This window comes from Mytilus galloprovincialis, chromosome 6 (assembly GCF_965363235.1).
Source record: "Mytilus galloprovincialis chromosome 6, xbMytGall1.hap1.1, whole genome shotgun sequence".
Taxonomy (NCBI): Eukaryota; Metazoa; Mollusca; class Bivalvia; order Mytilida; family Mytilidae; genus Mytilus; species Mytilus galloprovincialis.
Window position 1 is genome coordinate 56077989 of NC_134843.1, and position 12819 is coordinate 56090807.

General features: G+C 34.8%; 1 protein-coding gene and 1 long non-coding RNA gene across 3 annotated transcripts in view; both read left to right on the forward strand.

Moving 5' to 3' along the window:
• The window catches only part of LOC143079922 (neurocan core protein-like), a 93991-nt gene that overhangs the window by 39740 nt on the left and 41432 nt on the right, over positions 1-12819 (forward strand). The gene's annotated exons all lie outside the window — the stretch shown is intronic.
• Positions 1296-6927, forward strand: LOC143079921 (uncharacterized). The gene is made up of 3 exons (XR_012979542.1): positions 1296-1640; positions 5144-5236; positions 6237-6927. It is a non-coding gene; the product is annotated as an uncharacterized LOC143079921 (long non-coding RNA).

Here is a 12819-nt window from a genome sequence, read left to right on the forward strand (position 1 = left end):
TTTTCGATCATCGTGAAGAGACAATTTTAATTCCCATTCCTCGATGCACTCTACCCCTGATGAATTGTATATTTATAATTCCTCGTGCTTTTAATTAGCCCCCCCCCCCCCCCCCCCCCCCCCCCGTTTTCGTGGTTACCGTTATGCCAACAAATACCCGGGGCTTGATTTACATGTAAAATTATGGGCGGATCCAGCCATAATAAAGGGGGTTCCAACTACATGTCTCCATTAAATAAGGGGTGTCTAAGCATACCTAAGTGTCAAAAGAGAGTTTTTCCCGACCTATTCACATATTTTTAAGGTTCCTATATACAAGGTGATAGGTAGTTCGGTTCCGTTGGAATAGGTTACCTTTTCACGCTATGCCTTAAAACTTTTCCTGATGCACAGGTAACCTATTCCAACGGAACGTCCTATCACCTTGTATATAGGAACTTGAGAGGATTCCCGAGATAATCATTTATGATCATTTATGCAATGCTTGCTCACAAAATGCTAGGGGAGGCCAACCCCGGATTCCATCCCCTTCGACCCGCCACAGAATACAGATAGTAATTGATAATTGTTATTTAAAAGTCATATACTATATAGTACTAGAACCGAACACCTGTTTTGGGATATATATACATACACCACATCTTCCTATGTCTATAACGTGAGGGTACCCAAATTGCACCGAGTACCCAAATTGCACCTATTTAGCAAAAATAGCAACGGAAATCTTCCCAGATTTCCTAGAGACTAAACAATTTGTATTTTTATGATTTGATACTATGCACGTCTTCCAACATAGGTAAAATATTTAGATATACACAAAACGTTCACAGTATTTATCAACAGGTGGACTGTTTACTGAAAAAGCAAAATGTACGGAAACGTCGCCATGCGACGTCATCAAAACGTCATCTTTTTAAAATCAGCAAATACAATATGTTACAAGTATCCATTTCGTAAAAAATGAAGAGTAAGCATGGACTTATATTCAATTGTTCAGAATATTTTAAGAAATTAAACAAAAGCTCGGTTTTCAGACTATTGCGGATGCGATTTTAAGCATGGATGCAATTTGGATACTCCTCATTACAGAATCATTGATGGTTTGGAGGTTAGTTCAGACCAACTTTTCTATGATTCCAAATGAATTCAAAATTAAATTGGTGAAACCATATAGTAAATAATGATACATCTACAAAATAAACACATACTGAAAACTTTTGTGTGAAGCATATATAAACGTAGGTTAAAAAACTGTCAAAATAGGTGCAATTTGGGTACCCTCACGTTATAGCTGATTTACCGTAAATAACTGCGAGAAAATGAATAATACACAAGTTGATAATTGTCTCTTCTCTGCTAATTTTAATGTGCATGCAATATTCACTCTGATTTACTTGTGAGACCACCGACACTAATAATAATTACCTACAAAATAATAGGTGCTCCTTTACTGGGAAGAACATTTCGGATCCGATCAATTTATTGGTTCCATTCCCCCATTCTACACTTCTCCTTAGAAAAAATGCCTTGAAATGCGTCATAATTATCTGGACTACTAACTTACTTCCATATAACTTCGAAAACAGACTATAATCTATTTCACTGGATGAGATTGGGCTCACAGATTTTTTAATGGATTGGTAATTTTATTTAAAGCACAAGTTTACAACATGTACAAAGCAAGATTAATCACATTTTTCACCCGGCCTACACATCAAATGGTTGCCTCCCAGTGGCGGATCCAGGGGGGGGGGTTCCGGGGGTGCGCACCCCCCTTTATTTTTGCCGATCAATGCATTTGTATCGGGACATATGTTTTGCACCCCCCCCCTGCACCCCCCCTTTGCCCTGGGTTAGCACCCCCTTTCGAAAATTCCTGCATCCGCCCCTGCCTCCTTACTGACTTTATTAATGTATGCTATTGCTATGAAACTAGGTCATTGTAGGTAAACTGTCATCTATTCCCTTAAATCTTTGTTCCCAGTCACCCCAAGTTTGATTTAAATTAGTCAAGTATATATCTTCTCTATTAGGTCTCTAGTTTGGATAGTTAATAACTTGCAAATTAAAATCATACTCCTTCCAAATTTATTTCTTTAAATATTATGGATGAAATACATGTAGCAAGTAAGGGATGAAATTAAATTGGATGAAATGTGGCATTTTTTTTTTGATAAAGTAGTATGTCTGATGTTGTCAAACTTAATTATAGACCCTTAAGGGGCGGATCCAGTCATTTTAAAAAGGGGTGGGGGTGGGATTCTAACCCAGGACAAAAGGGGAAAGGGGGGGGGGGTCCAATTACATGTCCCTATTCAAATGCATTGATAATCCGAACTAGAGGCTCTAAAGAGCCTGTGTCGCTCACCTTGGTCTATGTGAATATTAAACAAAGGACGCAGATTGATTCATGACAAAATTGTGTTTTGGTGATGGTGATGTGTTTGTACATCTTAATTTACTGAATATTCTAGCTGATTACAATTATCTCTATCTATAATTAACTTGGCCCAGTAGTTTCAGAGGAGAAGATTTTTGTAAAACATTACTAAGATTTACGAAAAATGGTTAAAAATTGACTATAAAGGGCAATAACTCTTAAACGGGTCAACTGACCATTTCAGTCATGTTGACATATTTGTAAATCTTACTTTGCTGAACATTATTGCTGTTTACAGTTTATCTCTATCTATAATAATATTCAAGATAATAACCAAAAACAGCAAAATTTCCTTAAAATTACCAATTCAGGGGCAGCAACCCAACAATGGGTTGTCCGATTCAACTGAAAATTTCAGGGCAGATAGATCTTGACCTGATGAACAATTTTACTAATGTCAGATTTGCTCTAAATGCTTTGGTTTTTGAGTTATAAGCCAAACACTGCATTTTACCCCTATGTTCTATTTTAAGCTGTTGCGGCCATCTTGGTTGGGTGGGTGGGTCACGCCACACATTTTTTAAACTAGATACCCAAATGATAGTTGTGGCCAAGTTTGGTTTAATTTGGCCCAGTTGTTTCAGAGGAGAAGATTTTTGTAAAAGAATACTAAGATTTACGAAAAATGGTTAAAAATTGACTATAAAGGGCAATAACTCTTAAACAGGTCAACTGACCATTTCGGTCATGTTGACTTATTTGTAAATCTTACTTTGCTGAACATTATTGCTGTTTACAGTTTATCTCTATCTATAATAATATTCAAGATAATAACCAAAAACAGCAAAATTTCCTTAAAATTACCAATTCAGGGGCAGCAACCCAACAACGGGTTGTCCGATTCATCTGAAAATTTCAGGGCAGAATGATCTGGACCTGATGAACAATTTTACCCACGTCAGATTTGCTCTAAATGCTTTGGTTTTTGAGTTATAAGCCAAAAACTGCATTTTACCCCTATGTTCTACTTTTAGCCATGGCGGCCATCTTGGAAGGTTGGGCAGGTCACCGGACACAATTTTTAAACTAGATACCCTAATAATGATTATGGCCAAGTTTGGTTTAATTTGGCCCAGCAGTTTCAGAGGAGAAGATTTTTGTAAAAGTTAACGACGCTGGACGACGGACAACGACGGACGCCGGACGCCAAGTGATGAGAAAAGCTCACTTGGCCCTTCGGGCCAGGTGAGCTAAAAAAGGGGGGTTCCAATCCCTTGAACCCCTCTCTGGATCTGTGCCTGCCCTTTAAAAATAAAATTATCCTTATTTTGAGTTAAAGCTTATAGATTTTTCTATAATGCTTCTCAGGGGCGGATCCAGCCATTTTAAAAGGGGGGTCCCAACCAAGAGCAAAGAGGGGTTCCTGTTCCAACTATATCTCCCATTCAAATGCATTGCTCGGTAAAAGAAAAGGATTCCAACCCTCGAATCTATGGTCAGGTTGTTGTCTCTTTGACACATTCCCTTTTTCCATTCTCAATTATATCATGTAGTCGTCGTTGTCCCGGGACATTTAGTTTTCGCTTAATTACTTTAGTACAAGTAATAGAAATCTATGAAATTCAAACACAAGGTTTGTGACCAGAGTTTTTGTTCAGTTTAGGAATTACATGAATTAGGGGCCAATAGGGGCCAATAGTAAACTTTGTTTGATTTTATAGAAAATTGAATTATTGGAGTTCTTTGATATGCCAAATCTAACTGTGTATTTAGATTCCTAGTTTTTTGGTCCTGTTTAAATTGGTCTACCTTAAGGTCCAAAGGGTCCAAAATTAAACTTATTTTGATTTTAACAATATTTAAATTCTTGGTGTTCAGATTAATATGCTGAATCTGAATATTTACTTAGATTTTTTTATTATGGGCCCAAATTTCAAGTTGGTCCAAATCGGGGTCCAAAATTTTACTTTGTTTGATTTCAACAAAAATTGATTATATGAGGCTCTTTGATATGCTGAATCTAACCATTCATTAAGATTTTTGATATTTTGGCCCGTTATCAAATTGGTCCACATTGAGTTCTAAAAGGTCCAAAATTTAACTTTAAGTTTGATTTCACCAAAAAATGAATTATTGGGGTTCTTTGATCATGTTAATATGCTGCATCTACTGTAACCATGTATTGAGATTTTGAATATTGGACCATTTTAGAGGTTAATTGTCAATTTAAAATTTTTAAGTACTTGGACCGCATTCATTCTGTGTCAGAAACCTATGCTGCATCAACTATTGAATCACAATCCAAATTTAAAATTCAGAGTTTATCGAGCTTGAATGTTGTGTCCATACTTGCCCCAACTGTTCTGGGTTCAACCTGTACGTTTGTATCAAGCTGAGCCATGCATAGCATTTTTATTGGTTATTTATATATTAATTTGAAATTTTGACAAGTGAGACACATACAGATTATACTGTTAACAATATTTCAGAGTTTAACGTAGTCAAGCGAAACAAATTTTAGAAGAATAGTTGAATCATGTCTTTGTTGTCAAATGAAAAATTAGTACGAACACAAAGAAAAAGTATGGGAATGTTTGTTTTTTAAACTATTGACCAGGGTGAAAGTCTTTGAAAGTCATGACTGGCAAAAAGTTTGTGAAATGAAATAGCACAAATATTCCATTCTTTTTAAATATAACTGAATATAAAGAAAAACACAAACTGATGTTTTATAATAGTTTTTACCCTTTTTATGTTTTATAGGACAAGAAATATAGAAAAATAATGAAAAATATAAACAGTTACAATAGAAATGAGCGCAAAACAAGATTAACAGAATACAACAAGGCCTAAATGGTAAGACCACTTCTATATACTGTAAATTCAGATTTTTCAGGGAATGGACAACTTATTGTGATTACAAAAAAAATCTGCATAAAGATCTATATAGTTACATGATATATATATATATATGTTTCTGTTTTTGCGATACTCACCCAGTCACATTATTCGCATTACTAAAAAGTTTCGATAATTTCTGAATTACAGTAATAAAAGAAATTGCCTTTGAATGATGACTCATATAAAAATAAGAAAATGTGGTATGGTAAATGAGTGACTTATACACCAGAGTTCAATGAAGCGGATGCAAGAAATTAAAGGCCAATCATGGGCCTGCCTTCAATAATGAGAAAACACTTCCTTTATAGGTCATCCATTAAAGATCTCAACATATAAAGATTTAAACAATCCAATTTAGTTCAACATGTTCAAAGTCAATAACAATTAATAAAAAAAAATCATGCCTAATATAAAATATTGTTTGTTTCTCCAATCCTGACCGACCCTGCAAAAATGGCCCTACTCATAAAATTTTATTGTCAAAACTAAGCCAAATATTATTTTATTCATTTCTGATTTTCGGGCTTGCTGGATCATCTGATAATATTCAGGCTTTTGGGAAAAATAAAATTATTTACCTACCTAACTACCCACACCTGGCTTGTCAGAATAGGGATTAGGGAAAAAAACAATATATTAATTTAGGCCTCATGTCTGTGAGCACTCAACCTGACCATAATATAGGACAGTGGTTCAAATATTAACACAACATATGAACATTCTATAACAACTATTGCAAGTGGCTCAACTTTAAATATCACTGCAAGGCACTAAACAACGAATATTAAATCTTGGACACAAAGCACTGAAATAAGAGAACTCATAAGCATGACAAGTAATAATATCAAATGAAAGTTTCTCAAAATGTTCATTAAAACATGATAAAATAAGCTTATTTATATTGCTGTTTTTTTCTCCATTTATAACATTTTTTTTTTATTTTGTGTATTTATAGGTCAGATGTCTTGGTTTTTATGATCATCAACAGGTCCTGCAGGTCTATACTGAAGAGGAAACTTAATTGTTAATACTTTTCTACATAATGTGCTAATTGGATTATTAATGTGAAATGAACTCAACTGTGTGTTTTTCTGGAAAAAGAAATAGAAAAAATCCTACAAAATTGCTATAAACAAAATGGAGTACTATCAAAGAACACAATTGTGTAAAATGTAACAACCTACATTCATATTAACTGATGGATTATGGAGAAATTAAGAAAAAAAATAGTATCTTTGTCATGTTTGTTGTCGAAATAAACACCTGCTTTATCCATTCATGTACATGGCTCCATCATATCAAATATACAAAGAAGATGTTTGAAGAACATATGTTGCCAAAATTTATTCAACCAATTGAAGGAAGATGTCTTGTGGATTGAATTATTTATGCACTGAACAGTTATGTAGGGGGTCGAATACACAGCAGCTGAAACAGAAGACAAGTTAATTTGACATGAAAAGTGTTTATTTGATTTAATATGCAAATATGAGCACAATATTAATAACATCACAAATGGTATGATATTCATAGCGTTTTGCTTATTATTGTATTGTCTTAAACATGCTAAACAGTCAGCCTTTTGTTTTTGTATGTTTAATACTCACCATGAAAATTTGTATTACAGTATTAAAGTTTTAATTATCTTTTGTATCAATAATTCAGTCTAGGAGAAAATATATTAATACTGTTTGTACTGTTATGAAATTTCCATAAAGGAAAAACATTTCCTTAAGGGAAATTTGATGTTCAGAAATTTCCCTAGAGGAAATTTGAAGATCAATGATTTCCTTAGAGGAAATTTGTTGTCTTGAATTTTCCTCCAAGGAAAAGTGTTTGTCAAAAATTTCCTCACAGGAAAAAGTATTTCCTCCAAGGAAAATTTGAAGCTACACATTTCCTCACAGGAAAATTTGAAGCTACACATTTCCTCACAGGAAAAAGTATTTCCTCCAAGGAAAATTTGAAGCTGCAAATTTCCTCAAAGGAAAAAGAATTTCCTTTAAGGAAAAAGAATTTCCTCTAAGGAAATAGAATTTCCTCAAAGGAAATAATTATGCAGCAAATTCCCTAAGGGAAATCTTTTTCCCTTGAGGAAAAATCTTTTTCCTTCAGGGAAATTTGATTTCCCTTGAGGAAAAGTACTTTTCCTCTGAGGAAATTGTTGAAAAAAGGGGCATAACTTTTTCAACAGTGGTGCTAGATCCAAAAAATTTTAGGACAAATATCAGGGAACTAATACCAACCAAGTTATCAACTTTATTTTGACTTAACTCCAAAAAGTAAGGTGACAACTTTTGCACTCAGCGGAATTGCAAACTTGTCCCGGAGACTGTTAACCTATCATAATTTAAAATATCAATATGTTTGGGTAACTTCTTAACCGTAAACCCAAAAGGCCTAGGGTATTTTGAATTCAGATCCTTGTGTCTTGACTTGGAAAATGAGGTCAAGTCCAATTATAAAGTTCAGGTTCTTAATAATGACATTTGATTGTTACATGAAGCTATAAATAATAGTTATAAAAGGAGTGTTGCAAAATGTTTGGGTTATTGAAGAGTAAATATGGTTTCAATGGTCGAAACCAATACAATGACATCTTTTAGGAGTTATTGCCCAAGAAATGTTCAAATTGAAGGTTAATTGATTATTACTTTAAACTTTTAACTGATAAAGCCATGATACCTTTTACAAAGGCTTGGGTGAAATATGAAATTGAAATAAGTCGACCGGAAGTGACCTTGTGTAAACTGGAGGTAGCCATTTTTGCACTTATTTCAAGGAAAAGATCAAGTGTCAAGCTATCCAGCAATTCTCATCCTGCAATTCTCTTTATGAAAATCTATCCTGCAATTCGTCATCCTGCAATTGCGTTTGGTAAACTACTTGAGCGACAATTTTATTTTTCTTTAAAATCATAGTTTTTGACTTTTTTGTTCGACTACAAGATTTATATAGAAAATCAAAATGTTCTATATCCAATTAACAAAATTCTGAATTTAGTTTACAAATTTCTAACTCATATTTACGGTTTTGTAATTAGCATTTACGATGATATCATGATAACGAAACAAAGTATTATAAGTCCAGGATGTGATAAACGCATTTTTTATCCACATTTGCGATTTTTAAAACTCATATCAACAACATAAAATAGAATTTTGATGTAAAATAAATATTGTCATGATATACCCACAACACAACTTCTTTTTACGCTACGTTAATGAATAGCTATTGGACAGTACTACAACGTGTGGGTATAGAATTTCTGGGGTAAGCATTCTTAAAGGCCGAAAATTTCGTCCGTAGCACGGAAAAAAAGTCAAATTTGATAAGATATGAACGGGGGTCACCTCACTTGTTCAAACTCATTGCCCCGGCAGTTCTGTATGGCTAGGGATTATAGACTCTGCCTTAATTAATAGCTATTGAGTAGTACTACAACGAAGGGGCAAAGAATTTCTGGGGTAAGCATTCGTTGGGGACGAAAATTGCGTCCGAAAGATGGAAATAAGCCCTAATTCGATAAAATACGCATTTGGGGCGCCCACTTTCCGACCCATTGTCTCGGTAGTTCTTTAGGGCTAGGCATTATAGACGCTACTTTAATGAATAGCTATTGGACAGTACTACAACGTGTGGGTATAGAATTTCTGGGGTAAGCATTCTTAAAGGCCGAAAATTTCGTCCGTAGCACGGAAAAAAAGTCAAATTTGATAAGATATGCACGGGGGTCACCTCACTTGTTCAAACTCATTGCCCCGGCAGTTCTGTATGGCTAGGGATTATAGACTCTGCCTTAATTAATAGCTATTGAGTAGTACTACAACGAAGGGGCAAAGAATTTCTGGGGTAAACATTCGTTGGGGACGAAAATTGCGTCCGAAAGATGGAAATAAGCCCTAATTCGATAAAATACGCATTGGGGGCGCCCACTTTCCGACCCATTGTCTCGGTAGTTCTTTAGGGCTAGGCATTATAGACGCTACTTTAATGAATAGCTATTGGACAGTACTACAACGTGTGGGTATAGAATTTCTGGGGTAAGCATTCTTAAAGCCGAAAATTTCGTCCGTAGCACGGAAAAAAAGTCAAATTTGATAAGATATGCACGGGGGTCACATCACTTGTTCAAACTCATTGCCCCGGCAGTTCTGTATGGCTAGGGATTATAGACTCTGCCTTAATTAATAGCTATTGAGTAGTACTACAACGAAGGGGCAAAGAATTTCTGGGGTAAGCATTCGTTGGGGACGAAAATTGCGTCCGAAAGATGGAAATAATCCCTTGCCATTAAGAAATATCAAGACAATTGGTTGGAAATCGGGTGATCCCAAAGCGTATTTTTTCGAATTCGGCTTTAATTCCGTAGTTGATCTTTTAGAAAACTTACCCCAGAAATTATTTACCCTCGCAATGTAGTACTTTATAATGGCTATTCATTGAAGCAGAGTAATAAACCCCTAGCCATTAAGAACTGCTAAGACAATTGGCTGGAAAGGTGGTGACCCTAGAGCGTATTTTATTGAATTTGGCTTTAATTCCGTATTTCGAACGGTATTTTTGGCCTTTAAGAAAGTTAAACCCAAATATTCTTTAGAATTTGGCTTTAATTCCGTGTTTCGAACGATATTTTTGGCCTTTAAATATGCTTACCTCAAAAATTATTTACCCATTCGATGTAGCTATTCATTGAAGCAGAGTCTATAATCCCTAGCCATTAAGAACCTCTAAGACAATTGGTTGGAAAATGGGTGACCCTAGAGCCTATTTTATCTATTTTGGATTTATTTCCCTGTTTCGAACCTAGTTTTTGGCCTTAAAAAAGCTTACCCCAAACATTCTTTACCCTTCCGATGTAGTACAATATAATAGCTATTCATTGAATCAGAGCAGATAATCCCTAGCAGGTAAGAACTATCCAGACTTTTGGTTGGAAAGTGGGTGACCCTAAGGCTAATTCTATCGAATTTGGCTTTAATTCCGTGTTTCGAACGGTATTTTTTGGCCTTTTAGAAAGCTAAACCAAAAAATTCTTTACCCTCACGATGTACTACTGTATAATAGCTATTCAGTGAAGCAGAGTCTATAAACACTAACCATTAAGAACTATCCAGACAATTGATTGGAAAGTGGGTGACCCTAGGGCTTATTTTATCGAATTTGGCTTTATATCAGTTTTTCGAACGAGAAATTTTGGGCCGTTTAAACAGCTTACCCCAGAAATTATTTACCCTTCCGATGTAGTACAATATAATAACTATTCATTAAATCAGAGCAGATAATCCCTAGCCATTAAGAAATATCCGGACTTTTGGTTAGAAAGTGGGTGACCCTAAGGCTAATTCTATCGAATTTGGCTTTATTTCCGTGTTTCGAAAGATATTTTAGGCCTTTAAAAAAAGCTTACCCCAAAAATTCTTTACCCTCCCGATGTAGTACAATATAAAAGCTATTCGTGGAATCAGAGCAGATAATCCCTAGCAATTGAGAACTATCCAGACGTTAGGTTAGAAAGTGGGTGACCGTAAGGCTTATTCTATCGAATTTGGCTTTATTTTCATTTTTCGAACGATATTTTGGGCCTATAAAAAAGCTTACCCAAACAATTCTTTACCCTGCCGATGTAGTACAATATAATAACTATTCATTGAATCACCGCAAATAATCCCTAGCAGTTAAGTACTATCCAGACTTTTGGTTGTAAATTGGGTGACCCTAAGGCTTATTCTATCGAATTTGGCTTTAATTCCGTGCTTCGAATGATATTTTAGGCCATTAAAAAAAGCTTACCCCAAAAATTCTTTACCCTCTCGATGTAGTACTATATACTAGCTATTCATTGAAGCATAGTCTATAATCCTTAGCAATCAAGAACTACTAATACAATTGGTTTGAAAGGGGGTGACCCTAGAGCGTATTTTATCGAATTTGGTTTTATTTCCATGTATCGGATGAAATTTAAGAGCTTGAATAAAACTTACCCCAGACAATCGTTATCCTTCCGTTGTAGTACATGTACTATCCAATAGTTATTGAATAGAGCAGTTTCTTTAATCCTTAGCCATAAAGAACTACCGAATGCATGAGTCGAAAAATGGGTACCTCAATGCGTATTTTATGGAATTTGAATTTTTTCCGTGTTTCGAACGAAATTTTCTACCTTTAAGAAAGCTTGTACCCCAGACATTCTTTACTTTTACGATGTAGTGCTATATAATAGCTATTCAATGAAGCAGAATCTCTATTCTCTAGCCACTAAGAACTTCCAAGACAATTGGTTTGAAAGTGGGTAATCCCATAGCGTATTTTATAGATTTTGACTTTATTTCTGTTTTTCGGCCGAAATTTTTGGCCTTTAAGAATGATTACCTCAGATTTTCTTTACCCTCCCGTTGTAGTAATATCCAATGGCTATTTATATGCGCACAGTTTATAATCCTTATCCATAAAGAACTACCGAAACAAAAGGGTCGGACCCCGTGTATTTTTTAGAATTAGGCTTTATTTCCGTGTTTCGATCGAAATTTTGGGCCTTTATGAAACCTTACCCCAGAAATTCTTTACTATCCCGATATCTTACTATATAATATAAAAGCATTGAATAAGAGTTTTGAATCCCTAGCCATAAAGAACTACAAGGACAATTGGTCGGAAAGTTAGTCACGCAAAGCGTATTTTATACAATTTGGCTTTATTTCCAAGTGTCGGACGAAATTTTCGGCCTCTAAGATTGCTTACCCAAGAAAATCTTTACCCTCCCGTTGTAGTGCTATCCAGTACCTGCATATTAGAGCAGAGTTTCTAATCCCGAGCCATTAAAAAATATAAAGAACTACCAAAACAATGCTGAGGTCGGAAAGTGGGTACCCAAATGAGTATTTTATAGAATTTGTTTTTTTTTACGTGTTTCGAACGAAATTTTGGGCCTTTAAGACAGCTTACCCATGAAATTGTTTAACATGCATAAATACGAATCATATGTGGGACTGCACAAAGATATAACTCTTTGTGAATCGTCATGGTTTTCTAATTGAATGTAAATTCTAGTTATAAAACTTTGAAGATGAGTTTGAAATTTGTTTAACTAAAGTTAGAAATACGAATTGGATATAAAAAAAACTTTATATTTATTTTTATCTTTTTTTTTTAAACAAAACAAGTCAAAAACCATGATTTTGAATGAAATAAAATTGTCACCCAAGTAGTTTTTCCGAACGCAATTGCAGGATGGCGAATTGCAGGATAGCTTTATCGCAGGAGAATTGCAGGGTGAGAATTGCTGGATAGCTTGACACTAGTAAAAGATCATGTAAACATCATATTTTTGGAATTGAATAAAGTAACGTATTTTATGAGACCGGAAGTAACCTGTAAATGATGTCCTTTTTCATAGAAAAGAACATAGAAATATATATGTTTGGAATCAGTTTGAAAAAGCTATATTGTTAAAGTGGAAATGATATTTTTCAAAACGGATCAAACCTTTTATTTAACGCAGGACGTCACGAATAGACCGGAAGTGTTTTTTTCTTAAT